Here is a 21,508-nt window from a genome sequence, read left to right on the forward strand (position 1 = left end):
GGTGTGCTCTTGCACTATTTCATCAGCAACACTGCCTTGTAGTAAGCATTTAATGATGAATTGACTAAATGTCTGTTTTATCAGACTCACTTTGACTATATATGTTGTAGCAAGAGATTGTTTCTCGCTTACGGCCATACCAGCCTGGGTACGCCCGATCTCGTCTGATCTCGGAAGCTAAGCAGGGTCGTGCCTGGTTAGTACTTGGATGGGAGACCGCCTGGGAATACCAGGTGCTGTAAGCATTTTGTCCACGAGGGTGTGCTCTTGCACTATTTCATCAGCAACACTGCCTTGTAGTAAGCATTTAATGATGAATTGACTAAATGTCTGTTTTATCTGACTCACTTTGACTATATATGTTGTAGCAAGAGATTGTTTCTCGCTTACGGCCATATCTGCCTGGGTACGCCCGATCTCGTCTGATCTCGGAAGCTAAGCAGGGTCGGGCCTGGTGAGTACTTGGATGGGAGACCGCCTGGGAATACCAGGTGCTGTAAGCATTTTGTCCACGAGGGTGTGCTCTTGCACTATTTCATCAGCAACACTGCCTTGTAGTAAGCATTTAATGATGAATTGACTAAATGTCTGTTTTATCAGACTCACTTTGACTATATATGTTGTAGCAAGAGATTGTTTCTCGCTTACGGCCATACCAGCCTGGGTACGCCCGATCTCGTCTGATCTCGGAAGCTAAGCAGGGTCGTGCCTGGTTAGTACTTGGATGGGAGACCGCCTGGGAATACCAGGTGCTGTAAGCATTTTGTCCACGAGGGTGTGCTCTTGCACTATTTCATCAGCAACACTGCCTTGTAGTAAGCATTTAATGATGAATTGACTAAATGCAGCTTCCTGCCTTTTTAATAGGATCAAATTTCCTTGTGTTTTCAATTAGCATCTGCCTTGTATTTATAAGACAAACAAGAATATTGTTGCTGAATGCAGCTTGTGTGTGCTTTGTGCTCCTTTGCCCTGTTCAAATGATGAAAGGAAATAAAGTTGGTATTTTATCCAACTACCTGTGCTAAAAAGTGATGGGAACAGTGTTTGTAATTTCTTCTACTTTTTCAGTGACACAAAGTTCAAGCTGCTTATCTAATTGGTGAAAATGCAATGTCTGTTTATCACACTCACTTTGAATATATATGTTGTAGCAAGAGATTGTTTCTCGCTTACGGCCATACCAGCCTGGGTACGCCCGATCTCGTCTGATCTCGGAAGCTAAGCAGGGTCGGGCCTGGTTAGTACTTGGATGGGAGACCGCCTGGGAATACCAGGTGCTGTAAGCATTTTGTCCACGAGGGTGTGCTCTTGCACTATTTCATCAGCAACACTGCCTTGTAGTAAGCATTTAATGATGAATTGACTAAATGTCTGTTTTATCAGACTCACTTTGACTATATATGTTGTAGCAAGAGATTGTTTCTCGCTTACGGCCATACCAGCCTGGGTACGCCCGATCTCGTCTGATCTCGGAAGCTAAGCAGGGTCGTGCCTGGTTAGTACTTGGATGGGAGACCGCCTGGGAATACCAGGTGCTGTAAGCATTTTGTCCACGAGGGTGTGCTCTTGCACTATTTCATCAGCAACACTGCCTTGTAGTAAGCATTTAATGATGAATTGACTAAATGTCTGTTTTATCTGACTCACTTTGACTATATATGTTGTAGCAAGAGATTGTTTCTCGCTTACGGCCATACCAGCCTGGGTACGCCCGATCTCGTCTGATCTCGGAAGCTAAGCAGGGTCGTGCCTGGTTAGTATCTTGGATGGGAGACCGCCTGGGAATACCAGGTGCTGTAAGCATTTTGTCCACGAGGGTGTGCTCTTGCACTATTTCATCAGCAACACTGCCTTGTAGTAAGCATTTAATGATGAATTGACTAAATGTCTGTTTTATCAGACTCACTTTGACTATATATGTTGTAGCAAGAGATTGTTTCTCGCTTACGGCCATATCAGCCTGGGTACGCCCGATCTCGTCTGATCTCGGAAGCTAAGCAGGGTCGGGCCTGGTTAGTACTTGGATGGGAGACCCCCTGGGAATACCAGGTGCTGTAAGCATTTTGTCCACGAGGGTGTGCTCTTGCACTATTTCATCAGCAACACTGCCTTGTAGTAAGCATTTAATGATGAATTGACTAAATGTCTGTTTTATCAGACTCACTTTGACTATATATGTTGTAGCAAGAGATTGTTTCTCGCTTACGGCCATACCAGCCTGGGTAAGCCCGATCTCGTCTGATCTCGGAAGCTAAGCAGGGTCGTGCCTGGTTAGTACTTGGATGGGAGACCGCCTGGGAATACCAGGTGCTGTAAGCATTTTGTCCACGAGGGTGTGCTCTTGCACTATTTCATCAGCAACACTGCCTTGTAGTAAGCATTTAATGATGAATTGACTAAATGTCTGTTTTATCAGACTCACTTTGACTATATATGTTGTAGCAAGAGATTGTTTCTCGCTTACGGCCATATCAGCCTGGGTACGCCCGATCTCGTCTGATCTCGGAAGCTAAGCAGGGTCGGGCCTGGTTAGTACTTGGATGGGAGACCGCCTGGGAATACCAGGTGCTGTAAGCATTTTGTCCACGAGGGTGTGCTCTTGCACTATTTCATCAGCAACACTGCCTTGTAGTAAGCATTTAATGATGAATTGACTAAATGTCTGTTTTATCAGACTCACTTTGACTATATATGTTGTAGCAAGAGATTGTTTCTCGCTTACGGCCATACCAGCCTGGGTAAGCCCGATCTCGTCTGATCTCGGAAGCTAAGCAGGGTCGTGCCTGGTTAGTACTTGGATGGGAGACCGCCTGGGAATACCAGGTGCTGTAAGCATTTTGTCCACGAGGGTGTGCTCTTGCACTATTTCATCAGCAACACTGCCTTGTAGTAAGCATTTAATGATGAATTGACTAAATGCAGCTTCCTGCCTTTTTAATAGGATCAAATTTCCTTGTGTTTTCAATTAGCATCTGCCTTGTATTTATAAGACAAACAAGAATATTGTTGCTGAATGCAGCTTGTGTGTGCTTTGTGCTCCTTTGCCCTGTTCAAATGATGAAAGGAAATAAAGTTGGTATTTTATCCAACTACCTGTGCTAAAAAGTGATGGGAACAGTGTTTGTAATTTCTTCTACTTTTTCAGTGACACAAAGTTCAAGCTGCTTATCTAATTGGTGAAAATGCAATGTCTGTTTATCACACTCACTTTGAATATATATGTTGTAGCAAGAGATTGTTTCTCGCTTACGGCCATACCAGCCTGGGTACGCCCGATCTCGTCTGATCTCGGAAGCTAAGCAGGGTCGGGCCTGTTTAGTACTTGGATGGGAGACCGCCTGGGAATACCAGGTGCTGTAAGCATTTTGTCCACGAGGGTGTGCTCTTGCACTATTTCATCAGCAACACTGCCTTGTAGTAAGCATTTAATGATGAATTGACTAAATGCAGCTTCCTGCCTTTTTAATAGGATCAAATTTCCTTGTGTTTTCAATTAGCATCTGCCTTGTATTTATAAGACAAACAAGAATATTGTTGCTGAATGCAGCTTGTGTGTGCTTTGTGCTCCTTTGCCCTGTTCAAATGATGAAAGGAAATAAAGTTGGTATTTTATCCAACTACCTGTGCTAAAAAGTGATGGGAACAGTGTTTGTAATTTCTTCTACTTTTTCAGTGACACAAAGTTCAAGCTGCTTATCTAATTGGTGAAAATGCAATGTCTGTTTATCACACTCACTTTGAATATATATGTTGTAGCAAGAGATTGTGTCTCGCTTACGGCCATACCAGCCTGGGTTCGCCCGATCTCGTCTGATCTCGGAAGCTAAGCAGGGTCGGGCCTGGTTAGTACTTGGATGGGAGACCGCCTGGGAATACCAGGTGCTGTAAGCATTTTGTCCACGAGGGTGTGCTCTTGCACTATTTCATCAGCAACACTGCCTTGTAGTAAGCATTTAATGATGAATTGACTAAATGCAGCTTCCTGCCTTTTTAATAGGATCAAATTTCCTTGTGTTTTCAATTAGCATCTGCCTTGTATTTATAAGACAAACAAGAATATTGTTGCTGAATGCAGCTTGTGTGTGCTTTGTGCTCCTTTGCCCTGTTCAAATGATGAAAGGAAATAAAGTTGGTATTTTATCCAACTACCTGTGCTAAAAAGTGATGGGAACAGTGTTTGTAATTTCTTCTACTTTTTCAGTGACACAAAGTTCAAGCTGCTTATCTAATTGGTGAAAATGCAATGTCTGTTTATCACACTCACTTTGAATATATATGTTGTAGCAAGAGATTGTTTCTCGCTTACGGCCATACCAGCCTGGGTACGCCCGATCTCGTCTGATCTCGGAAGCTAAGCAGGGTCGGGCCTGTTTAGTACTTGGCTGGGAGACCGCCTGGGAATACCAGGTGCTGTAAGCATTTTGTCCACGAGGGTGTGCTCTTGCACTATTTCATCAGCAACACTGCCTTGTAGTAAGCATTTAATGATGAATTGACTAAATGCAGCTTCCTGCCTTTTTAATAGGATCAAATTTCCTTGTGTTTTCAATTAGCATCTGCCTTGTATTTATAAGACAAACAAGAATATTGTTGCTGAATGCAGCTTGTGTGTGCTTTGTGCTCCTTTGCCCTGTTCAAATGATGAAAGGAAATAAAGTTGGTATTTTATCCAACTACCTGTGCTAAAAAGTGATGGGAACAGTGTTTGTAATTTCTTCTACTTTTTCAGTGACACAAAGTTCAAGCTGCTTATCTAATTGGTGAAAATGCAATGTCTGTTTATCACACTCACTTTGAATATATATGTTGTAGCAAGAGATTGTGTCTCGATTACGGCCATACCAGCCTGGGTTCGCCCGATCTCGTCTGATCTCGGAAGCTAAGCAGGGTCGGGCCTGGTTAGTACTTGGATGGGAGACCGCCTGGGAATACCAGGTGCTGTAAGCATTTTGTCCACGAGGGTGTGCTCTTGCACTATTTCATCAGCAACACTGCCTTGTAGTAAGCATTTAATGATGAATTGACTAAATGTCTGTTTTATCAGACTCACTTTGACTATATATGTTGTAGCAAGAGATTGTTTCTCGCTTACGGCCATATCAGCCTGGGTACGCCCGATCTCGTCTGATCTCGGAAGCTAAGCAGGGTCGGGCCTGGTTAGTACTTGGATGGGAGACCGCCTGGGAATACCAGGTGCTGTAAGCATTTTGTCCACGAGGGTGTGCTCTTGCACTATTTCATCAGCAACACTGCCTTGTAGTAAGCATTTAATGATGAATTGACTAAATGCAGCTTCCTGCCTTTTTAATAGGATCAAATTTCCTTGTGTTTTCAATTAGCATCTGCCTTGTATTTATAAGACAAACAAGAATATTGTTGCTGAATACAGCTTGTGTGTGCTTTGTGCTCCTTTGCCCTGTTCAAATGATGAAAGGAAATAAAGTTGGTATTTTATCCAACTACCTGTGCTAAAAAGTGATGGGAACAGTGTTTGTAATTTCTTCTACTTTTTCAGTGACACAAAGTTCAAGCTGCTTATCTAATTGGTGAAAATGCAATGTCTGTTTATCACACTCACTTTGAATATATATGTTGTAGCAAGAGATTGTTTCTCGCTTACGGCCATACCAGCCTGGGTACGCCCGATCTCGTCTGATCTCGGAAGCTAAGCAGGGTCGGGCCTGTTTAGTACTTGGATGGGAGACCGCCTGGGAATACCAGGTGCTGTAAGCATTTTGTCCACGAGGGTGTGCTCTTGCACTATTTCATCAGCAACACTGCCTTGTAGTAAGCATTTAATGATGAATTGACTAAATGCAGCTTCCTGCCTTTTTAATAGGATCAAATTTCCTTGTGTTTTCAATTAGCATCTGCCTTGTATTTATAAGACAAACAAGAATATTGTTGCTGAATGCAGCTTGTGTGTGCTTTGTGCTCCTTTGCCCTGTTCAAATGATGAAAGGAAATAAAGTTGGTATTTTATCCAACTACCTGTGCTAAAAAGTGATGGGAACAGTGTTTGTAATTTCTTCTACTTTTTCAGTGACACAAAGTTCAAGCTGCTTATCTAATTGGTGAAAATGCAATGTCTGTTTATCACACTCACTTTGAATATATATGTTGTAGCAAGAGATTGTGTCTCGCTTACGGCCATACCAGCCTGGGTTCGCCCGATCTCGTCTGATCTCGGAAGCTAAGCAGGGTCGGGCCTGGTTAGTACTTGGATGGGAGACCGCCTGGGAATACCAGGTGCTGTAAGCATTTTGTCCACGAGGGTGTGCTCTTGCACTATTTCATCAGCAACACTGCCTTGTAGTAAGCATTTAATGATGAATTGACTAAATGTCTGTTTTATCAGACTCACTTTGACTATATATGTTGTAGCAAGAGATTGTTTCTCGCTTACGGCCATATCTGCCTGGGTACGCCCGATCTCGTCTGATCTCGGAAGCTAAGCAGGGTCGGGCCTGGTTAGTACTTGGATGGGAGACCGCCTGGGAATACCAGGTGCTGTAAGCATTTTGTCCACGAGGGTGTGCTCTTGCACTATTTCATCAGCAACACTGCCTTGTAGTAAGCATTTAATGATGAATTGACTAAATGTCTGTTTTATCAGACTCACTTTGACTATATATGTTGTAGCAAGAGATTGTTTCTCGCTTACGGCCATACCAGCCTGGGTACGCCCGATCTCGTCTGATCTCGGAAGCTAAGCAGGGTCGTGCCTGGTTAGTACTTGGATGGGAGACCGCCTGGGAATACCAGGTGCTGTAAGCATTTTGTCCACGAGGGTGTGCTCTTGCACTATTTCATCAGCAACACTGCCTTGTAGTAAGCATTTAATGATGAATTGACTAAATGCAGCTTCCTGCCTTTTTAATAGGATTAAATTTCCTTGTGTTTTCAATTAGCATCTGCCTTGTATTTATAAGACAAACAAGAATATTGTTGCTGAATGCAGCTTGTGTGTGCTTTGTGCTCCTTTGCCCTGTTCAAATGATGAAAGGAAATAAAGTTGGTATTTTATCCAACTACCTGTGCTAAAAAGTGATGGGAACAGTGTTTGTAATTTCTTCTACTTTTTCAGTGACACAAAGTTCAAGCTGCTTATCTAATTGGTGAAAATGCAATGTCTGTATATCACACTCACTTTGAATATATATGTTGTAGCAAGAGATTGTTTCTCGCTTACGGCCATACCAGCCTGGGTATGCCCGATCTTGTCTGATCTCGGAAGCTAAGCAGGGTCGTGCCTGGTTAGTACTTGGATGGGAGACCGCCTGGGAATACCAGGTGCTGTAAGCATTTTGTCCACGAGGGTGTGCTCTTGCACTATTTCATCAGCAACACTGCCTTGTAGTAAGCATTTAATGATGAATTGACTAAATGCAGCTTCCTGCCTTTTTAATAGGATCAAATTTCCTTGTGTTTTCAATTAGCATCTGCCTTGTATTTATAAGACAAACAAGAATATTGTTGCTGAATGCAGCTTGTGTGTGCTTTGTGCTCCTTTGCCCTGTTCAAATGATGAAAGGAAATAAAGTTGGTATTTTATCCAACTACCTGTGCTAAAAAGTGATGGGAACAGTGTTTGTAATTTCTTCTACTTTTTCAGTGACACAAAGTTCAAGCTGCTTATCTAATTGGTGAAAATGCAATGTCTGTTTATCACACTCACTTTGAATATATATGTTGTAGCAAGAGATTGTTTCTCGCTTACGGCCATACCAGCCTGGGTATGCCCGATCTCGTCTGATCTCGGAAGCTAAGCAGGGTCGGGCCTGGTTAGTACTTGGATGGGAGACCGCCTGGGAATACCAGGTGCTGTAAGCATTTTGTCCACGAGGGTGTGCTCTTGCACTATTTCATCAGCAACACTGCCTTGTAGTAAGCATTTAATGATGAATTGACTAAATGTCTGTTTTATCAGACTCACTTTGACTATATATGTTGTAGCAAGAGATTGTTTCTCGCTTACGGCCATACCAGCCTGGGTACGCCCGATCTCGTCTGATCTCGGAAGCTAAGCAGGGTCGTGCCTGGTTAGTACTTGGATGGGAGACCGCCTGGGAATACCAGGTGCTGTAAGCATTTTGTCCACGAGGGTGTGCTCTTGCACTATTTCATCAGCAACACTGCCTTGTAGTAAGCATTTAATGATGAATTGACTAAATGCAGCTTCCTGCCTTTTTAATAGGATCAAATTTCCTTGTGTTTTCAATTAGCATCTGCCTTGTATTTATAAGACAAACAAGAATATTGTTGCTGAATGCAGCTTGTGTGTGCTTTGTGCTCCTTTGCCCTGTTCAAATGATGAAAGGAAATAAAGTTGGTATTTTATCCAACTACCTGTGCTAAAAAGTGATGGGAACAGTGTTTGTAATTTCTTCTACTTTTTCAGTGACACAAAGTTCAAGCTGCTTATCTAATTGGTGAAAATGCAATGTCTGTTTATCACACTCACTTTGAATATATATGTTGTAGCAAGAGATTGTTTCTCGCTTACGGCCATACCAGCCTGGGTACGCCCGATCTCGTCTGATCTCGGAAGCTAAGCAGGGTCGGGCCTGGTTAGTACTTGGATGGGAGACCGCCTGGGAATACCAGGTGCTGTAAGCATTTTGTCCACGAGGGTGTGCTCTTGCACTATTTCATCAGCAACACTGCCTTGTAGTAAGCATTTAATGATGAATTGACTAAATGTCTGTTTTATCAGACTCACTTTGACTATATATGTTGTAGCAAGAGATTGTTTCTCGCTTACGGCCATACCAGCCTGGGTACGCCCGATCTCGTCTGATCTCGGAAGCTAAGCAGGGTCGTGCCTGGTTAGTACTTGGATGGGAGACCGCCTGGGAATACCAGGTGCTGTAAGCATTTTGTCCACGAGGGTGTGCTCTTGCACTATTTCATCAGCAACACTGCCTTGTAGTAAGCATTTAATGATGAATTGACTAAATGTCTGTTTTATCTGACTCACTTTGACTATATATGTTGTAGCAAGAGATTGTTTCTCGCTTACGGCCATACCAGCCTGGGTACGCCCGATCTCGTCTGATCTCGGAAGCTAAGCAGGGTCGTACCTGGTTAGTACTTGGATGGGAGACCGCCTGGGAATACCAGGTGCTGTAAGCATTTTGTCCACGAGGGTGTGCTCTTGCACTATTTCATCAGCAACACTGCCTTGTAGTAAGCATTTAATGATGAATTGACTAAATATCTGTTTTATCAGACTCACTTTGACTATATATGTTGTAGCAAGAGATTGTTTCTCGCTTACGGCCATATCAGCCTGGGTACGCCCGATCTCGTCTGATCTCGGAAGCTAAGCAGGGTCGTGCCTGGTTAGTACTTGGATGGGAGACCGCCTGGGAATACCAGGTGCTGTAAGCATTTTGTCCACGAGGGTGTGCTCTTGCACTATTTCATCAGCAACACTGCCTTGTAGTAAGCATTTAATGATGAATTGACTAAATGTCTGTTTTATCAGACTCACTTTGACTATATATGTTGTAGCAAGAGATTGTTTCTCGCTTACGGCCATACCAGCCTGGGTAAGCCCGATCTCGTCTGATCTCGGAAGCTAAGCAGGGTCGTGCCTGGTTAGTACTTGGATGGGAGACCGCCTGGGAATACCAGGTGCTGTAAGCATTTTGTCCACGAGGGTGTGCTCTTGCACTATTTCATCAGCAACACTGCCTTGTAGTAAGCATTTAATGATGAATTGACTAAATGCAGCTTCCTGCCTTTTTAATAGGATTAAATTTCCTTGTGTTTTCAATTAGCATCTGCCTTGTATTTATAAGACAAACAAGAATATTGTTGCTGAATGCAGCTTGTGTGTGCTTTGTGCTCCTTTGCCCTGTTCAAATGATGAAAGGAAATAAAGTTGGTATTTTATCCAACTACCTGTGCTAAAAAGTGATGGGAACAGTGTTTGTAATTTCTTCTACTTTTTCAGTGACACAAAGTTCAAGCTGCTTATCTAATTGGTGAAAATGCAATGTCTGTTTATCACACTCACTTTGAATATATATGTTGTAGCAAGAGATTGTTTCTCGCTTACGGCCATACCAGCCTGGGTACGCCTGATCTCGTCTGATCTCGGAAGCTAAGCAGGGTCGGGCCTGTTTAGTACTTGGATGGGAGACCGCCTGGGAATACCAGGTGCTGTAAGCATTTTGTCCACGAGGGTGTGCTCTTGCACTATTTCATCAGCAACACTGCCTTGTAGTAAGCATTTAATGATGAATTGACTAAATGCAGCTTCCTGCCTTTTTAATAGGATCAAATTTCCTTGTGTTTTCAATTAGCATCTGCCTTGTATTTATAAGACAAACAAGAATATTGTTGCTGAATGCAGCTTGTGTGTGCTTTGTGCTCCTTTGCCCTGTTCAAATGATGAAAGGAAATAAAGTTGGTATTTTATCCAACTACCTGTGCTAAAAAGTGATGGGAACAGTGTTTGTAATTTCTTCTACTTTTTCAGTGACACAAAGTTCAAGCTGCTTATCTAATTGGTGAAAATGCAATGTCTGTTTATCACACTCACTTTGAATATATATGTTGTAGCAAGAGATTGTGTCTCGCTTACGGCCATACCAGCCTGGGTTCGCCCGATCTCGTCTGATCTCGGAAGCTAAGCAGGGTCGGGCCTGGTTAGTACTTGGATGGGAGACCGCCTGGGAATACCAGGTGCTGTAAGCATTTTGTCCACGAGGGTGTGCTCTTGCACTATTTCATCAGCAACACTGCCTTGTAGTAAGCATTTAATGATGAATTGACTAAATGTCTGTTTTATCAGACTCACTTTGACTATATATGTTGTAGCAAGAGATTGTTTCTCGCTTACGGCCATACCAGCCTGGGTACGCCCGATCTCGTCTGATCTCGGAAGCTAAGCAGGGTCGTGCCTGGTTAGTACTTGGATGGGAGACCGCCTGGGAATACCAGGTGCTGTAAGCATTTTGTCCACGAGGGTGTGCTCTTGCACTATTTCATCAGCAACACTGCCTTGTAGTAAGCATTTAATGATGAATTGACTAAATGTCTGTTTTATCTGACTCACTTTGACTATATATGTTGTAGCAAGAGATTGTTTCTCGCTTACGGCCATATCTGCCTGGGTACGCCCGATCTCGTCTGATCTCGGAAGCTAAGCAGGGTCGGGCCTGGTTAGTACTTGGATGGGAGACCGCCTGGGAATACCAGGTGCTGTAAGCATTTTGTCCACGAGGGTGTGCTCTTGCACTATTTCATCAGCAACACTGCCTTGTAGTAAGCATTTAATGATGAATTGACTAAATGTCTGTTTTATCAGACTCACTTTGACTATATATGTTGTAGCAAGAGATTGTTTCTCGCTTACGGCCATACCAGCCTGGGTACGCCCGATCTCGTCTGATCTCGGAAGCTAAGCAGGGTCGTGCCTGGTTAGTACTTGGATGGGAGACCGCCTGGGAATACCAGGTGCTGTAAGCATTTTGTCCACGAGGGTGTGCTCTTGCACTATTTCATCAGCAACACTGCCTTGTAGTAAGCATTTAATGATGAATTGACTAAATGCAGCTTCCTGCCTTTTTAATAGGATTAAATTTCCTTGTGTTTTCAATTAGCATCTGCCTTGTATTTATAAGACAAACAAGAATATTGTTGCTGAATGCAGCTTGTGTGTGCTTTGTGCTCCTTTGCCCTGTTCAAATGATGAAAGGAAATAAAGTTGGTATTTTATCCAACTACCTGTGCTAAAAAGTGATGGGAACAGTGTTTGTAATTTCTTCTACTTTTTCAGTGACACAAAGTTCAAGCTGCTTATCTAATTGGTGAAAATGCAATGTCTGTTTATCACACTCACTTTGAATATATATGTTGTAGCAAGAGATTGTTTCTCGCTTACGGCCATACCAGCCTGGGTACGCCTGATCTCGTCTGATCTCGGAAGCTAAGCAGGGTCGGGCCTGTTTAGTACTTGGATGGGAGACCGCCTGGGAATACCAGGTGCTGTAAGCATTTTGTCCACGAGGGTGTGCTCTTGCACTATTTCATCAGCAACACTGCCTTGTAGTAAGCATTTAATGATGAATTGACTAAATGCAGCTTCCTGCCTTTTTAATAGGATCAAATTTCCTTGTGTTTTCAATTAGCATCTGCCTTGTATTTATAAGACAAACAAGAATATTGTTGCTGAATGCAGCTTGTGTGTGCTTTGTGCTCCTTTGCCCTGTTCAAATGATGAAAGGAAATAAAGTTGGTATTTTATCCAACTACCTGTGCTAAAAAGTGATGGGAACAGTGTTTGTAATTTCTTCTACTTTTTCAGTGACACAAAGTTCAAGCTGCTTATCTAATTGGTGAAAATGCAATGTCTGTTTATCACACTCACTTTGAATATATATGTTGTAGCAAGAGATTGTGTCTCGCTTACGGCCATACCAGCCTGGGTTCGCCCGATCTCGTCTGATCTCGGAAGCTAAGCAGGGTCGGGCCTGGTTAGTACTTGGATGGGAGACCGCCTGGGAATACCAGGTGCTGTAAGCATTTTGTCCACGAGGGTGTGCTCTTGCACTATTTCATCAGCAACACTGCCTTGTAGTAAGCATTTAATGATGAATTGACTAAATGTCTGTTTTATCAGACTCACTTTGACTATATATGTTGTAGCAAGAGATTGTTTCTCGCTTACGGCCATACCAGCCTGGGTACGCCCGATCTCGTCTGATCTCGGAAGCTAAGCAGGGTCGTGCCTGGTTAGTACTTGGATGGGAGACCGCCTGGGAATACCAGGTGCTGTAAGCATTTTGTCCACGAGGGTGTGCTCTTGCACTATTTCATCAGCAACACTGCCTTGTAGTAAGCATTTAATGATGAATTGACTAAATGTCTGTTTTATCTGACTCACTTTGACTATATATGTTGTAGCAAGAGATTGTTTCTCGCTTACGGCCATATCTGCCTGGGTACGCCCGATCTCGTCTGATCTCGGAAGCTAAGCAGGGTCGGGCCTGGTTAGTACTTGGATGGGAGACCGCCTGGGAATACCAGGTGCTGTAAGCATTTTGTCCACGAGGGTGTGCTCTTGCACTATTTCATCAGCAACACTGCCTTGTAGTAAGCATTTAATGATGAATTGACTAAATGTCTGTTTTATCAGACTCACTTTGACTATATATGTTGTAGCAAGAGATTGTTTCTCGCTTACGGCCATACCAGCCTGGGTACGCCCGATCTCGTCTGATCTCGGAAGCTAAGCAGGGTCGTGCCTGGTTAGTACTTGGATGGGAGACCGCCTGGGAATACCAGGTGCTGTAAGCATTTTGTCCACGAGGGTGTGCTCTTGCACTATTTCATCAGCAACACTGCCTTGTAGTAAGCATTTAATGATGAATTGACTAAATGCAGCTTCCTGCCTTTTTAATAGGATCAAATTTCCTTGTGTTTTCAATTAGCATCTGCCTTGTATTTATAAGACAAACAAGAATATTGTTGCTGAATGCAGCTTGTGTGTGCTTTGTGCTCCTTTGCCCTGTTCAAATGATGAAAGGAAATAAAGTTGGTATTTTATCCAACTACCTGTGCTAAAAAGTGATGGGAACAGTGTTTGTAATTTCTTCTACTTTTTCAGTGACACAAAGTTCAAGCTGCTTATCTAATTGGTGAAAATGCAATGTCTGTTTATCACACTCACTTTGAATATATATGTTGTAGCAAGAGATTGTTTCTCGCTTACGGCCATACCAGCCTGGGTACGCCCGATCTCGTCTGATCTCGGAAGCTAAGCAGGGTCGGGCCTGGTTAGTACTTGGATGGGAGACCGCCTGGGAATACCAGGTGCTGTAAGCATTTTGTCCACGAGGGTGTGCTCTTGCACTATTTCATCAGCAACACTGCCTTGTAGTAAGCATTTAATGATGAATTGACTAAATGTCTGTTTTATCAGACTCACTTTGACTATATATGTTGTAGCAAGAGATTGTTTCTCGCTTACGGCCATACCAGCCTGGGTACGCCCGATCTCGTCTGATCTCGGAAGCTAAGCAGGGTCGTGCCTGGTTAGTACTTGGATGGGAGACCGCCTGGGAATACCAGGTGCTGTAAGCATTTTGTCCACGAGGGTGTGCTCTTGCACTATTTCATCAGCAACACTGCCTTGTAGTAAGCATTTAATGATGAATTGACTAAATATCTGTTTTATCAGACTCACTTTGACTATATATGTTGTAGCAAGAGATTGTTTCTTGCTTACGGCCATATCAGCCTGGGTACGCCCGATCTCGTCTGATCTCGGAAGCTAAGCAGGGTCGTGCCTGGTTAGTACTTGGATGGGAGACCGCCTGGGAATACCAGGTGCTGTAAGCATTTTTTCCACGAGGGTGTGCTCTTGCACTATTTCATCAGCAACACTGCCTTGTAGTAAGCATTTAATGATGAATTGACTAAATGTCTGTTTTATCAGACTCACTTTGACTATATATGTTGTAGCAAGAGATTGTTTCTCGCTTACGGCCATACCAGCCTGGGTAAGCCCGATCTCGTCTGATCTCGGAAGCTAAGCAGGGTCGTGCCTGGTTAGTACTTGGATGGGAGACCGCCTGGGAATACCAGGTGCTGTAAGCATCTTGTCCACGAGGGTGTGCTCTTGCACTATTTCATCAGCAACACTGCCTTGTAGTAAGCATTTAATGATGAATTGACTAAATGCAGCTTCCTGCCTTTTTAATAGGATCAAATTTCCTTGTGTTTTCAATTAGCATCTGCCTTGTATTTATAAGACAAACAAGAATATTGTTGCTGAATGCAGCTTGTGTGTGCTTTGTGCTCCTTTGCCCTGTTCAAATGATGAAAGGAAATAAAGTTGGTATTTTATCCAACTACCTGTGCTAAAAAGTGATGGGAACAGTGTTTGTAATTTCTTCTACTTTTTCAGTGACACAAAGTTCAAGCTGCTTATCTAATTGGTGAAAATGCAATGTCTGTTTATCACACTCACTTTGAATATATATGTTGTAGCAAGAGATTGTTTCTCGCTTACGGCCATACCAGCCTGGGTACGCCTGATCTCGTCTGATCTCGGAAGCTAAGCAGGGTCGGGCCTGTTTAGTACTTGGATGGGAGACCGCCTGGGAATACCAGGTGCTGTAAGCATTTTGTCCACGAGGGTGTGCTCTTGCACTATTTCATCAGCAACACTGCCTTGTAGTAAGCATTTAATGATGAATTGACTAAATGCAGCTTCCTGCCTTTTTAATAGGATCAAATTTCCTTGTGTTTTCAATTAGCATCTGCCTTGTATTTATAAGACAAACAAGAATATTGTTGCTGAATGCAGCTTGTGTGTGCTTTGTGCTCCTTTGCCCTGTTCAAATGATGAAAGGAAATAAAGTTGGTATTTTATCCAACTACCTGTGCTAAAAAGTGATGGGAACAGTGTTTGTAATTTCTTCTACTTTTTCAGTGACACAAAGTTCAAGCTGCTTATCTAATTGGTGAAAATGCAATGTCTGTTTATCACACTCACTTTGAATATATATGTTGTAGCAAGAGATTGTGTCTCGCTTACGGCCATACCAGCCTGGGTTCGCCCGATCTCGTCTGATCTCGGAAGCTAAGCAGGGTCGGGCCTGGTTAGTACTTGGATGGGAGACCGCCTGGGAATACCAGGTGCTGTAAGCATTTTGTCCACGAGGGTGTGCTCTTGCACTATTTCATCAGCAACACTGCCTTGTAGTAAGCATTTAATGATGAATTGACTAAATGTCTGTTTTATCAGACTCACTTTGACTATATATGTTGTAGCAAGAGATTGTTTCTCGCTTACAGCCATACCAGCCTGGGTACGCCCGATCTCGTCTGATCTCGGAAGCTAAGCAGGGTCGTGCCTGGTTAGTACTTGGATGGGAGACCGCCTGGGAATACCAGGTGCTGTAAGCATTTTGTCCACGAGGGTGTGCTCTTGCACTATTTCATCAGCAACACTGCCTTGTAGTAAGCATTTAATGATGAATTGACTAAATGTCTGTTTTATCTGACTCACTTTGACTATATATGTTGTAGCAAGAGATTGTTTCTCGCTTACGGCCATATCTGCCTGGGTACGCCCGATCTCGTCTGATCTCGGAAGCTAAGCAGGGTCGGGCCTGGTTAGTACTTGGATGGGAGACCGCCTGGGAATACCAGGTGCTGTAAGCATTTTGTCCACGAGGGTGTGCTCTTGCACTATTTCATCAGCAACACTGCCTTGTAGTAAGCATTTAATGATGAATTGACTAAATGTCTGTTTTATCAGACTCACTTTGACTATATATGTTGTAGCAAGAGATTGTTTCTCGCTTACGGCCATACCAGCCTGGGTACGCCCGATCTCGTCTGATCTCGGAAGCTAAGCAGGGTCGTGCCTGGTTAGTACTTGGATGGGAGACCGCCTGGGAATACCAGGTGCTGTAAGCATTTTGTCCACGAGGGTGTGCTCTTGCACTATTTCATCAGCAACACTGCCTTGTAGTAAGCATTTAATGATGAATTGACTAAATGCAGCTTCCTGCCTTTTTAATAGGATCAAATTTCCTTGTGTTTTCAATTAGCATCTGCCTTGTATTTATAAGACAAACAAGAATATTGTTGCTGAATGCAGCTTGTGTGTGCTTTGTGCTCCTTTGCCCTGTTCAAATGATGAAAGGAAATAAAGTTGGTATTTTATCCAACTACCTGTGCTAAAAAGTGATGGGAACAGTGTTTGTAATTTCTTCTACTTTTTCAGTGACACAAAGTTCAAGCTGCTTATCTAATTGGTGAAAATGCAATGTCTGTTTATCACACTCACTTTGAATATATATGTTGTAGCAAGAGATTGTTTCTCGCTTACGGCCATACCAGCCTGGGTACGCCCGATCTCGTCTGATCTCGGAAGCTAAGCAGGGTCGGGCCTGGTTAGTACTTGGATGGGAGACCGCCTGGGAATACCAGGTGCTGTAAGCATTTTGTCCACGAGGGTGTGCTCTTGCACTATTTCATCAGCAACACTGCCTTGTAGTAAGCATTTAATGATGAATTGACTAAATGTCTGTTTTATCAGACTCACTTTGACTATATATGTTGTAGCAAGAGATTGTTTCTCGCTTACGGCCATACCAGCCTGGGTACGCCCGATCTCGTCTGATCTCGGAAGCTAAGCAGGGTCGTGCCTGGTTAGTACTTGGATGGGAGACCGCCTGGGAATACCAGGTGCTGTAAGCATTTTGTCCACGAGGGTGTGCTCTTGCACTATTTCATCAGCAACACTGCCTTGTAGTAAGCATTTAATGATGAATTGACTAAATGTCTGTTTTATCTGACTCACTTTGACTATATATGTTGTAGCAAGAGATTGTTTCTCGCTTACGGCCATACCAGCCTGGGTACGCCCGATCTCGTCTGATCTCGGAAGCTAAGCAGGGTCGGGCCTGTTTAGTACTTGGATGGGAGACCGCCTGGGAATACCAGGTGCTGTAAGCATTTTGTCCACGAGGGTGTGCTCTTGCACTATTTCATCAGCAACACTGCCTTGTAGTAAGCATTTAATGATGAATTGACTAAATGCAGCTTCCTGCCTTTTTAATAGGATCAAATTTCCTTGTGTTTTCAATTAGCATCTGCCTTGTATTTATAAGACAAACAAGAATATTGTTGCTGAATGCAGCTTGTGTGTGCTTTGTGCTCCTTTGCCCTGTTCAAATGATGAAAGGAAATAAAGTTGGTATTTTATCCAACTACCTGTGCTAAAAAGTGATGGGAACAGTGTTTGTAATTTCTTCTACTTTTTCAGTGACACAAAGTTCAAGCTGCTTATCTAATTGGTGAAAATGCAATGTCTGTTTATCACACTCACTTTGAATATATATGTTGTAGCAAGAGATTGTTTCTCGTTTACGGCCATACCAGCCTGGGTATGCCCGATCTTGTCTGATCTCGGAAGCTAAGCAGGGTCGTGCCTGGTTAGTACTTGGATGGGAGACCGCCTGGGAATACCAGGTGCTGTAAGCATTTTGTCCACGAGGGTGTGCTCTTGCACTATTTCATCAGCAACACTGCCTTGTAGTAAGCATTTAATGATGAATTGACTAAATGCAGCTTCCTGCCTTTTTAATAGGATCAAATTTCCTTGTGTTTTCAATTAGCATCTGCCTTGTATTTATAAGACAAACAACAATATTGTTGCTGAATGCAGCTTGTGTGTGCTTTGTGCTCCTTTGCCCTGTTCAAATGATGAAAGGAAATAAAGTTGGTATTTTATCCAACTACCTGTGCTAAAAAGTGATGGGAACAGTGTTTGTAATTTCTTCTACTTTTTCAGTGACACAAAGTTCAAGCTGCTTATCTAATTGGTGAAAATGCAATGTCTGTTTATCACACTCACTTTGAATATATATGTTGTAGCAAGAGATTGTTTCTCGCTTACGGCCATACCAGCCTGGGTATGCCCGATCTCGTCTGATCTCGGAAGCTAAGCAGGGTCGGGCCTGGTTAGTACTTGGATGGGAGACCGCCTGGGAATACCAGGTGCTGTAAGCATTTTGTCCACGAGGGTGTGCTCTTGCACTATTTCATCAGCAACACTGCCTTGTAGTAAGCATTTAATGATGAATTGACTAAATGTCTGTTTTATCAGACTCACTTTGACTATATATGTTGTAGCAAGAGATTGTTTCTCGCTTACGGCCATACCAGCCTGGGTACGCCCGATCTCGTCTGATCTCGGAAGCTAAGCAGGGTCGTGCCTGGTTAGTACTTGGATGGGAGACCGCCTGGGAATACCAGGTGCTGTAAGCATTTTGTCCACGAGGGTGTGCTCTTGCACTATTTCATCAGCAACACTGCCTTGTAGTAAGCATTTAATGATGAATTGACTAAATGCAGCTTCCTGCCTTTTTAATAGGATCAAATTTCCTTGTGTTTTCAATTAGCATCTGCCTTGTATTTATAAGACAAACAAGAATATTGTTGCTGAATGCAGCTTGTGTGTGCTTTGTGCTCCTTTGCCCTGTTCAAATGATGAAAGGAAATAAAGTTGGTATTTTATCCAACTACCTGTGCTAAAAAGTGATGGGAACAGTGTTTGTAATTTCTTCTACTTTTTCAGTGACACAAAGTTCAAGCTGCTTATCTAATTGGTGAAAATGCAATGTCTGTTTATCACACTCACTTTGAATATATATGTTGTAGCAAGAGATTGTTTCTCGCTTACGGCCATACCAGCCTGGGTACGCCCGATCTCGTCTGATCTCGGAAGCTAAGCAGGGTCGGGCCTGGTTAGTACTTGGATGGGAGACCGCCTGGGAATACCAGGTGCTGTAAGCATTTTGTCCACGAGGGTGTGCTCTTGCACTATTTCATCAGCAACACTGCCTTGTAGTAAGCATTTAATGATGAATTGACTAAATGTCTGTTTTATCAGACTCACTTTGACTATATATGTTGTAGCAAGAGATTGTTTCTCGCTTACGGCCATACCAGCCTGGGTACGCCCGATCTCGTCTGATCTCGGAAGCTAAGCAGGGTCGTGCCTGGTTAGTACTTGGATGGGAGACCGCCTGGGAATACCAGGTGCTGTAAGCATTTTGTCCACGAGGGTGTGCTCTTGCACTATTTCATCAGCAACACTGCCTTGTAGTAAGCATTTAATGATGAATTGACTAAATATCTGTTTTATCAGACTCACTTTGACTATATATGTTGTAGCAAGAGATTGTTTCTCGCTTACGGCCATATCAGCCTGGGTACGCCCGATCTCGTCTGATCTCGGAAGCTAAGCAGGGTCGTGCCTGGTTAGTACTTGGATGGGAGACCGCCTGGGAATACCAGGTGCTGTAAGCATTTTTTCCACGAGGGTGTGCTCTTGCACTATTTCATCAGCAACACTGCCTTGTAGTAAGCATTTAATGATGAATTGACTAAATATCTGTTTTATCAGACTCACTTTGACTATATATGTTGTAGCAAGAGATTGTTTCTCGCTTACGGCCATACCAGCCTGGGTAAGCCCGATCTCGTCTGATCTCGGAAGCTAAGCAGGGTCGTGCCTGGTTAGTACTTGGATGGGAGACCGCCTGGGAATACCAGGTGCTGTAAGCATCTTGTCCACGAGGGTGTGCTCTTGCACTATTTCATCAGCAACACTGCCTTGTAGTAAGCATTTAATGATGAATTGACTAAATGCAGCTTCCTGCCTTTTTAATAGGATCAAATTTCCTTGTGTTTTCAATTAGCATCTGCCTTGTATTTATAAGACAAACAAGAATATTGTTGCTGAATGCAGCTTGTGTGTGCTTTGTGCTCCTTTGCCCTGTTCAAATGATGAAAGGAAATAAAGTTGGTATTTTATCCAACTACCTGTGCTAAAAAGTGATGGGAACAGTGTTTGTAATTTCTTCTACTTTTTCAGTGACACAAAGTTCAAGCTGCTTATCTAATTGGTGAAAATGCAATGTCTGTTTATCACACTCACTTTGAATATATATGTTGTAGCAAGAGATTGTTTCTCGCTTACGGCCATACCAGCCTGGGTACGCCTGATCTCGTCTGATCTCGGAAGCTAAGCAGGGTCGGGCCTGTTTAGTACTTGGATGGGAGACCGCCTGGGAATACCAGGTGCTGTAAGCATTTTGTCCACGAGGGTGTGCTCTTGCACTATTTCATCAGCAACACTGCCTTGTAGTAAGCATTTAATGATGAATTGACTAAATGCAGCTTCCTGCCTTTTTAATAGGATCAAATTTCCTTGTGTTTTCAATTAGCATCTGCCTTGTATTTATAAGACAAACAAGAATATTGTTGCTGAATGCAGCTTGTGTGTGCTTTGTGCTCCTTTGCCCTGTTCAAATGATGAAAGGAAATAAAGTTGGTATTTTATCCAACTACCTGTGCTAAAAAGTGATGGGAACAGTGTTTGTAATTTCTTCTACTTTTTCAGTGACACAAAGTTCAAGCTGCTTATCTAATTGGTGAAAATGCAATGTCTGTTTATCACACTCACTTTGAATATATATGTTGTAGCAAGAGATTGTGTCTCGCTTACGGCCATACCAGCCTGGGTTCGCCCGATCTCGTCTGATCTCGGAAGCTAAGCAGGGTCGGGCCTGGTTAGTACTTGGATGGGAGACCGCCTGGGAATACCAGGTGCTGTAAGCATTTTGTCCACGAGGGTGTGCTCTTGCACTATTTCATCAGCAACACTGCCTTGTAGTAAGCATTTAATGATGAATTGACTAAATGTCTGTTTTATCAGACTCACTTTGACTATATATGTTGTAGCAAGAGATTGTTTCTCGCTTACAGCCATACCAGCCTGGGTACGCCCGATCTCGTCTGATCTCGGAAGCTAAGCAGGGTCGTGCCTGGTTAGTACTTGGATGGGAGACCGCCTGGGAATACCAGGTGCTGTAAGCATTTTGTCCACGAGGGTGTGCTCTTGCACTATTTCATCAGCAACACTGCCTTGTAGTAAGCATTTAATGATGAATTGACTAAATATCTG

The 21,508-nt window shown here is 43.2% G+C and overlaps 57 non-coding genes and 2 pseudogenes across 57 annotated transcripts; all 59 read left to right on the forward strand.

Moving 5' to 3' along the window:
* The first annotated feature begins 126 nt into the window (after positions 1 to 126).
* LOC145869061 (5S ribosomal RNA) lies at positions 127 to 245 on the forward strand. Its single transcript, XR_014385056.1, has one exon. It is a non-coding gene; the product is annotated as a 5S ribosomal RNA (ribosomal RNA).
* A 139-nt stretch (positions 246 to 384) lies between these two features.
* LOC145869414 (5S ribosomal RNA) lies at positions 385 to 503 on the forward strand. Its single transcript, XR_014385410.1, has one exon. It is a non-coding gene; the product is annotated as a 5S ribosomal RNA (ribosomal RNA).
* A 139-nt stretch (positions 504 to 642) lies between these two features.
* LOC145869062 (5S ribosomal RNA) lies at positions 643 to 761 on the forward strand. Its single transcript, XR_014385057.1, has one exon. It is a non-coding gene; the product is annotated as a 5S ribosomal RNA (ribosomal RNA).
* A 409-nt stretch (positions 762 to 1,170) lies between these two features.
* Positions 1,171 to 1,289, forward strand: LOC145872800 (5S ribosomal RNA). Its single transcript, XR_014388431.1, has one exon. It is a non-coding gene; the product is annotated as a 5S ribosomal RNA (ribosomal RNA).
* Positions 1,290 to 1,428: 139 nt separating this feature from the next.
* On the forward strand, positions 1,429 to 1,547 carry LOC145869063 (5S ribosomal RNA). Its single transcript, XR_014385058.1, has one exon. It is a non-coding gene; the product is annotated as a 5S ribosomal RNA (ribosomal RNA).
* A 139-nt stretch (positions 1,548 to 1,686) lies between these two features.
* On the forward strand, positions 1,687 to 1,806 carry LOC145870770 (uncharacterized; annotated as a pseudogene).
* Positions 1,807 to 1,945: 139 nt separating this feature from the next.
* LOC145867495 (5S ribosomal RNA) lies at positions 1,946 to 2,064 on the forward strand. Its single transcript, XR_014383488.1, has one exon. It is a non-coding gene; the product is annotated as a 5S ribosomal RNA (ribosomal RNA).
* A 139-nt stretch (positions 2,065 to 2,203) lies between these two features.
* Positions 2,204 to 2,322, forward strand: LOC145870241 (5S ribosomal RNA). The gene has a single exon (XR_014386237.1). It is a non-coding gene; the product is annotated as a 5S ribosomal RNA (ribosomal RNA).
* Positions 2,323 to 2,461: 139 nt separating this feature from the next.
* On the forward strand, positions 2,462 to 2,580 carry LOC145867377 (5S ribosomal RNA). The gene has a single exon (XR_014383370.1). It is a non-coding gene; the product is annotated as a 5S ribosomal RNA (ribosomal RNA).
* A 139-nt stretch (positions 2,581 to 2,719) lies between these two features.
* On the forward strand, positions 2,720 to 2,838 carry LOC145870242 (5S ribosomal RNA). Its single transcript, XR_014386238.1, has one exon. It is a non-coding gene; the product is annotated as a 5S ribosomal RNA (ribosomal RNA).
* Positions 2,839 to 3,247: 409 nt separating this feature from the next.
* LOC145875506 (5S ribosomal RNA) lies at positions 3,248 to 3,366 on the forward strand. The gene has a single exon (XR_014391142.1). It is a non-coding gene; the product is annotated as a 5S ribosomal RNA (ribosomal RNA).
* Positions 3,367 to 3,775: 409 nt separating this feature from the next.
* Positions 3,776 to 3,894, forward strand: LOC145875133 (5S ribosomal RNA). The gene has a single exon (XR_014390767.1). It is a non-coding gene; the product is annotated as a 5S ribosomal RNA (ribosomal RNA).
* A 409-nt stretch (positions 3,895 to 4,303) lies between these two features.
* LOC145868360 (5S ribosomal RNA) lies at positions 4,304 to 4,422 on the forward strand. The gene has a single exon (XR_014384356.1). It is a non-coding gene; the product is annotated as a 5S ribosomal RNA (ribosomal RNA).
* Positions 4,423 to 4,831: 409 nt separating this feature from the next.
* Positions 4,832 to 4,950, forward strand: LOC145868611 (5S ribosomal RNA). The gene has a single exon (XR_014384607.1). It is a non-coding gene; the product is annotated as a 5S ribosomal RNA (ribosomal RNA).
* Positions 4,951 to 5,089: 139 nt separating this feature from the next.
* LOC145867378 (5S ribosomal RNA) lies at positions 5,090 to 5,208 on the forward strand. The gene has a single exon (XR_014383371.1). It is a non-coding gene; the product is annotated as a 5S ribosomal RNA (ribosomal RNA).
* Positions 5,209 to 5,617: 409 nt separating this feature from the next.
* Positions 5,618 to 5,736, forward strand: LOC145875508 (5S ribosomal RNA). The gene has a single exon (XR_014391144.1). It is a non-coding gene; the product is annotated as a 5S ribosomal RNA (ribosomal RNA).
* Positions 5,737 to 6,145: 409 nt separating this feature from the next.
* Positions 6,146 to 6,264, forward strand: LOC145875134 (5S ribosomal RNA). Its single transcript, XR_014390768.1, has one exon. It is a non-coding gene; the product is annotated as a 5S ribosomal RNA (ribosomal RNA).
* Positions 6,265 to 6,403: 139 nt separating this feature from the next.
* On the forward strand, positions 6,404 to 6,522 carry LOC145867999 (5S ribosomal RNA). The gene has a single exon (XR_014383992.1). It is a non-coding gene; the product is annotated as a 5S ribosomal RNA (ribosomal RNA).
* Positions 6,523 to 6,661: 139 nt separating this feature from the next.
* Positions 6,662 to 6,780, forward strand: LOC145869064 (5S ribosomal RNA). Its single transcript, XR_014385059.1, has one exon. It is a non-coding gene; the product is annotated as a 5S ribosomal RNA (ribosomal RNA).
* A 409-nt stretch (positions 6,781 to 7,189) lies between these two features.
* Positions 7,190 to 7,308, forward strand: LOC145870581 (5S ribosomal RNA). Its single transcript, XR_014386578.1, has one exon. It is a non-coding gene; the product is annotated as a 5S ribosomal RNA (ribosomal RNA).
* Positions 7,309 to 7,717: 409 nt separating this feature from the next.
* LOC145875339 (5S ribosomal RNA) lies at positions 7,718 to 7,836 on the forward strand. Its single transcript, XR_014390975.1, has one exon. It is a non-coding gene; the product is annotated as a 5S ribosomal RNA (ribosomal RNA).
* Positions 7,837 to 7,975: 139 nt separating this feature from the next.
* On the forward strand, positions 7,976 to 8,094 carry LOC145869066 (5S ribosomal RNA). The gene has a single exon (XR_014385061.1). It is a non-coding gene; the product is annotated as a 5S ribosomal RNA (ribosomal RNA).
* Positions 8,095 to 8,503: 409 nt separating this feature from the next.
* Positions 8,504 to 8,622, forward strand: LOC145872802 (5S ribosomal RNA). The gene has a single exon (XR_014388433.1). It is a non-coding gene; the product is annotated as a 5S ribosomal RNA (ribosomal RNA).
* Positions 8,623 to 8,761: 139 nt separating this feature from the next.
* LOC145869067 (5S ribosomal RNA) lies at positions 8,762 to 8,880 on the forward strand. The gene has a single exon (XR_014385062.1). It is a non-coding gene; the product is annotated as a 5S ribosomal RNA (ribosomal RNA).
* Positions 8,881 to 9,019: 139 nt separating this feature from the next.
* Positions 9,020 to 9,138, forward strand: LOC145869844 (5S ribosomal RNA). The gene has a single exon (XR_014385840.1). It is a non-coding gene; the product is annotated as a 5S ribosomal RNA (ribosomal RNA).
* Positions 9,139 to 9,277: 139 nt separating this feature from the next.
* On the forward strand, positions 9,278 to 9,396 carry LOC145868524 (5S ribosomal RNA). Its single transcript, XR_014384520.1, has one exon. It is a non-coding gene; the product is annotated as a 5S ribosomal RNA (ribosomal RNA).
* A 139-nt stretch (positions 9,397 to 9,535) lies between these two features.
* On the forward strand, positions 9,536 to 9,654 carry LOC145870243 (5S ribosomal RNA). The gene has a single exon (XR_014386239.1). It is a non-coding gene; the product is annotated as a 5S ribosomal RNA (ribosomal RNA).
* Positions 9,655 to 10,063: 409 nt separating this feature from the next.
* LOC145868630 (5S ribosomal RNA) lies at positions 10,064 to 10,182 on the forward strand. Its single transcript, XR_014384626.1, has one exon. It is a non-coding gene; the product is annotated as a 5S ribosomal RNA (ribosomal RNA).
* Positions 10,183 to 10,591: 409 nt separating this feature from the next.
* On the forward strand, positions 10,592 to 10,710 carry LOC145875135 (5S ribosomal RNA). The gene has a single exon (XR_014390769.1). It is a non-coding gene; the product is annotated as a 5S ribosomal RNA (ribosomal RNA).
* Positions 10,711 to 10,849: 139 nt separating this feature from the next.
* On the forward strand, positions 10,850 to 10,968 carry LOC145869068 (5S ribosomal RNA). The gene has a single exon (XR_014385063.1). It is a non-coding gene; the product is annotated as a 5S ribosomal RNA (ribosomal RNA).
* Positions 10,969 to 11,107: 139 nt separating this feature from the next.
* LOC145868000 (5S ribosomal RNA) lies at positions 11,108 to 11,226 on the forward strand. Its single transcript, XR_014383993.1, has one exon. It is a non-coding gene; the product is annotated as a 5S ribosomal RNA (ribosomal RNA).
* A 139-nt stretch (positions 11,227 to 11,365) lies between these two features.
* LOC145869069 (5S ribosomal RNA) lies at positions 11,366 to 11,484 on the forward strand. Its single transcript, XR_014385064.1, has one exon. It is a non-coding gene; the product is annotated as a 5S ribosomal RNA (ribosomal RNA).
* A 409-nt stretch (positions 11,485 to 11,893) lies between these two features.
* Positions 11,894 to 12,012, forward strand: LOC145868631 (5S ribosomal RNA). Its single transcript, XR_014384627.1, has one exon. It is a non-coding gene; the product is annotated as a 5S ribosomal RNA (ribosomal RNA).
* A 409-nt stretch (positions 12,013 to 12,421) lies between these two features.
* Positions 12,422 to 12,540, forward strand: LOC145875136 (5S ribosomal RNA). Its single transcript, XR_014390770.1, has one exon. It is a non-coding gene; the product is annotated as a 5S ribosomal RNA (ribosomal RNA).
* Positions 12,541 to 12,679: 139 nt separating this feature from the next.
* On the forward strand, positions 12,680 to 12,798 carry LOC145869070 (5S ribosomal RNA). The gene has a single exon (XR_014385066.1). It is a non-coding gene; the product is annotated as a 5S ribosomal RNA (ribosomal RNA).
* Positions 12,799 to 12,937: 139 nt separating this feature from the next.
* LOC145868001 (5S ribosomal RNA) lies at positions 12,938 to 13,056 on the forward strand. Its single transcript, XR_014383994.1, has one exon. It is a non-coding gene; the product is annotated as a 5S ribosomal RNA (ribosomal RNA).
* Positions 13,057 to 13,195: 139 nt separating this feature from the next.
* On the forward strand, positions 13,196 to 13,314 carry LOC145869071 (5S ribosomal RNA). The gene has a single exon (XR_014385067.1). It is a non-coding gene; the product is annotated as a 5S ribosomal RNA (ribosomal RNA).
* A 409-nt stretch (positions 13,315 to 13,723) lies between these two features.
* Positions 13,724 to 13,842, forward strand: LOC145872803 (5S ribosomal RNA). The gene has a single exon (XR_014388434.1). It is a non-coding gene; the product is annotated as a 5S ribosomal RNA (ribosomal RNA).
* A 139-nt stretch (positions 13,843 to 13,981) lies between these two features.
* Positions 13,982 to 14,100, forward strand: LOC145869072 (5S ribosomal RNA). Its single transcript, XR_014385068.1, has one exon. It is a non-coding gene; the product is annotated as a 5S ribosomal RNA (ribosomal RNA).
* Positions 14,101 to 14,239: 139 nt separating this feature from the next.
* On the forward strand, positions 14,240 to 14,358 carry LOC145868526 (5S ribosomal RNA). Its single transcript, XR_014384522.1, has one exon. It is a non-coding gene; the product is annotated as a 5S ribosomal RNA (ribosomal RNA).
* A 139-nt stretch (positions 14,359 to 14,497) lies between these two features.
* On the forward strand, positions 14,498 to 14,616 carry LOC145870245 (5S ribosomal RNA). The gene has a single exon (XR_014386241.1). It is a non-coding gene; the product is annotated as a 5S ribosomal RNA (ribosomal RNA).
* Positions 14,617 to 15,025: 409 nt separating this feature from the next.
* Positions 15,026 to 15,144, forward strand: LOC145868632 (5S ribosomal RNA). Its single transcript, XR_014384628.1, has one exon. It is a non-coding gene; the product is annotated as a 5S ribosomal RNA (ribosomal RNA).
* A 409-nt stretch (positions 15,145 to 15,553) lies between these two features.
* On the forward strand, positions 15,554 to 15,672 carry LOC145875137 (5S ribosomal RNA). The gene has a single exon (XR_014390771.1). It is a non-coding gene; the product is annotated as a 5S ribosomal RNA (ribosomal RNA).
* A 139-nt stretch (positions 15,673 to 15,811) lies between these two features.
* LOC145869158 (5S ribosomal RNA) lies at positions 15,812 to 15,930 on the forward strand. Its single transcript, XR_014385154.1, has one exon. It is a non-coding gene; the product is annotated as a 5S ribosomal RNA (ribosomal RNA).
* A 139-nt stretch (positions 15,931 to 16,069) lies between these two features.
* On the forward strand, positions 16,070 to 16,188 carry LOC145868002 (5S ribosomal RNA). The gene has a single exon (XR_014383995.1). It is a non-coding gene; the product is annotated as a 5S ribosomal RNA (ribosomal RNA).
* Positions 16,189 to 16,327: 139 nt separating this feature from the next.
* Positions 16,328 to 16,446, forward strand: LOC145869073 (5S ribosomal RNA). The gene has a single exon (XR_014385069.1). It is a non-coding gene; the product is annotated as a 5S ribosomal RNA (ribosomal RNA).
* A 409-nt stretch (positions 16,447 to 16,855) lies between these two features.
* LOC145872804 (5S ribosomal RNA) lies at positions 16,856 to 16,974 on the forward strand. The gene has a single exon (XR_014388435.1). It is a non-coding gene; the product is annotated as a 5S ribosomal RNA (ribosomal RNA).
* A 139-nt stretch (positions 16,975 to 17,113) lies between these two features.
* On the forward strand, positions 17,114 to 17,232 carry LOC145869074 (5S ribosomal RNA). Its single transcript, XR_014385070.1, has one exon. It is a non-coding gene; the product is annotated as a 5S ribosomal RNA (ribosomal RNA).
* Positions 17,233 to 17,371: 139 nt separating this feature from the next.
* LOC145875509 (5S ribosomal RNA) lies at positions 17,372 to 17,490 on the forward strand. Its single transcript, XR_014391145.1, has one exon. It is a non-coding gene; the product is annotated as a 5S ribosomal RNA (ribosomal RNA).
* Positions 17,491 to 17,899: 409 nt separating this feature from the next.
* LOC145870707 (uncharacterized) lies at positions 17,900 to 18,018 on the forward strand (annotated as a pseudogene).
* A 409-nt stretch (positions 18,019 to 18,427) lies between these two features.
* On the forward strand, positions 18,428 to 18,546 carry LOC145875341 (5S ribosomal RNA). Its single transcript, XR_014390977.1, has one exon. It is a non-coding gene; the product is annotated as a 5S ribosomal RNA (ribosomal RNA).
* Positions 18,547 to 18,685: 139 nt separating this feature from the next.
* On the forward strand, positions 18,686 to 18,804 carry LOC145869075 (5S ribosomal RNA). Its single transcript, XR_014385071.1, has one exon. It is a non-coding gene; the product is annotated as a 5S ribosomal RNA (ribosomal RNA).
* A 409-nt stretch (positions 18,805 to 19,213) lies between these two features.
* On the forward strand, positions 19,214 to 19,332 carry LOC145872805 (5S ribosomal RNA). Its single transcript, XR_014388436.1, has one exon. It is a non-coding gene; the product is annotated as a 5S ribosomal RNA (ribosomal RNA).
* A 139-nt stretch (positions 19,333 to 19,471) lies between these two features.
* On the forward strand, positions 19,472 to 19,590 carry LOC145869077 (5S ribosomal RNA). The gene has a single exon (XR_014385073.1). It is a non-coding gene; the product is annotated as a 5S ribosomal RNA (ribosomal RNA).
* A 139-nt stretch (positions 19,591 to 19,729) lies between these two features.
* Positions 19,730 to 19,848, forward strand: LOC145868527 (5S ribosomal RNA). The gene has a single exon (XR_014384523.1). It is a non-coding gene; the product is annotated as a 5S ribosomal RNA (ribosomal RNA).
* A 139-nt stretch (positions 19,849 to 19,987) lies between these two features.
* Positions 19,988 to 20,106, forward strand: LOC145870246 (5S ribosomal RNA). Its single transcript, XR_014386242.1, has one exon. It is a non-coding gene; the product is annotated as a 5S ribosomal RNA (ribosomal RNA).
* A 409-nt stretch (positions 20,107 to 20,515) lies between these two features.
* On the forward strand, positions 20,516 to 20,634 carry LOC145868633 (5S ribosomal RNA). The gene has a single exon (XR_014384629.1). It is a non-coding gene; the product is annotated as a 5S ribosomal RNA (ribosomal RNA).
* A 409-nt stretch (positions 20,635 to 21,043) lies between these two features.
* LOC145875138 (5S ribosomal RNA) lies at positions 21,044 to 21,162 on the forward strand. Its single transcript, XR_014390772.1, has one exon. It is a non-coding gene; the product is annotated as a 5S ribosomal RNA (ribosomal RNA).
* Positions 21,163 to 21,301: 139 nt separating this feature from the next.
* On the forward strand, positions 21,302 to 21,420 carry LOC145869159 (5S ribosomal RNA). Its single transcript, XR_014385155.1, has one exon. It is a non-coding gene; the product is annotated as a 5S ribosomal RNA (ribosomal RNA).
* The last annotated feature ends 88 nt before the right edge of the window (positions 21,421 to 21,508 follow it).

Source organism: Salmo salar, unplaced genomic scaffold, assembly GCF_965601325.2.
Source record: "Salmo salar unplaced genomic scaffold, fSalSal1 ptg000293l, whole genome shotgun sequence".
In the NCBI taxonomy this organism is placed as follows: Eukaryota; Metazoa; Chordata; class Actinopteri; order Salmoniformes; family Salmonidae; genus Salmo; species Salmo salar.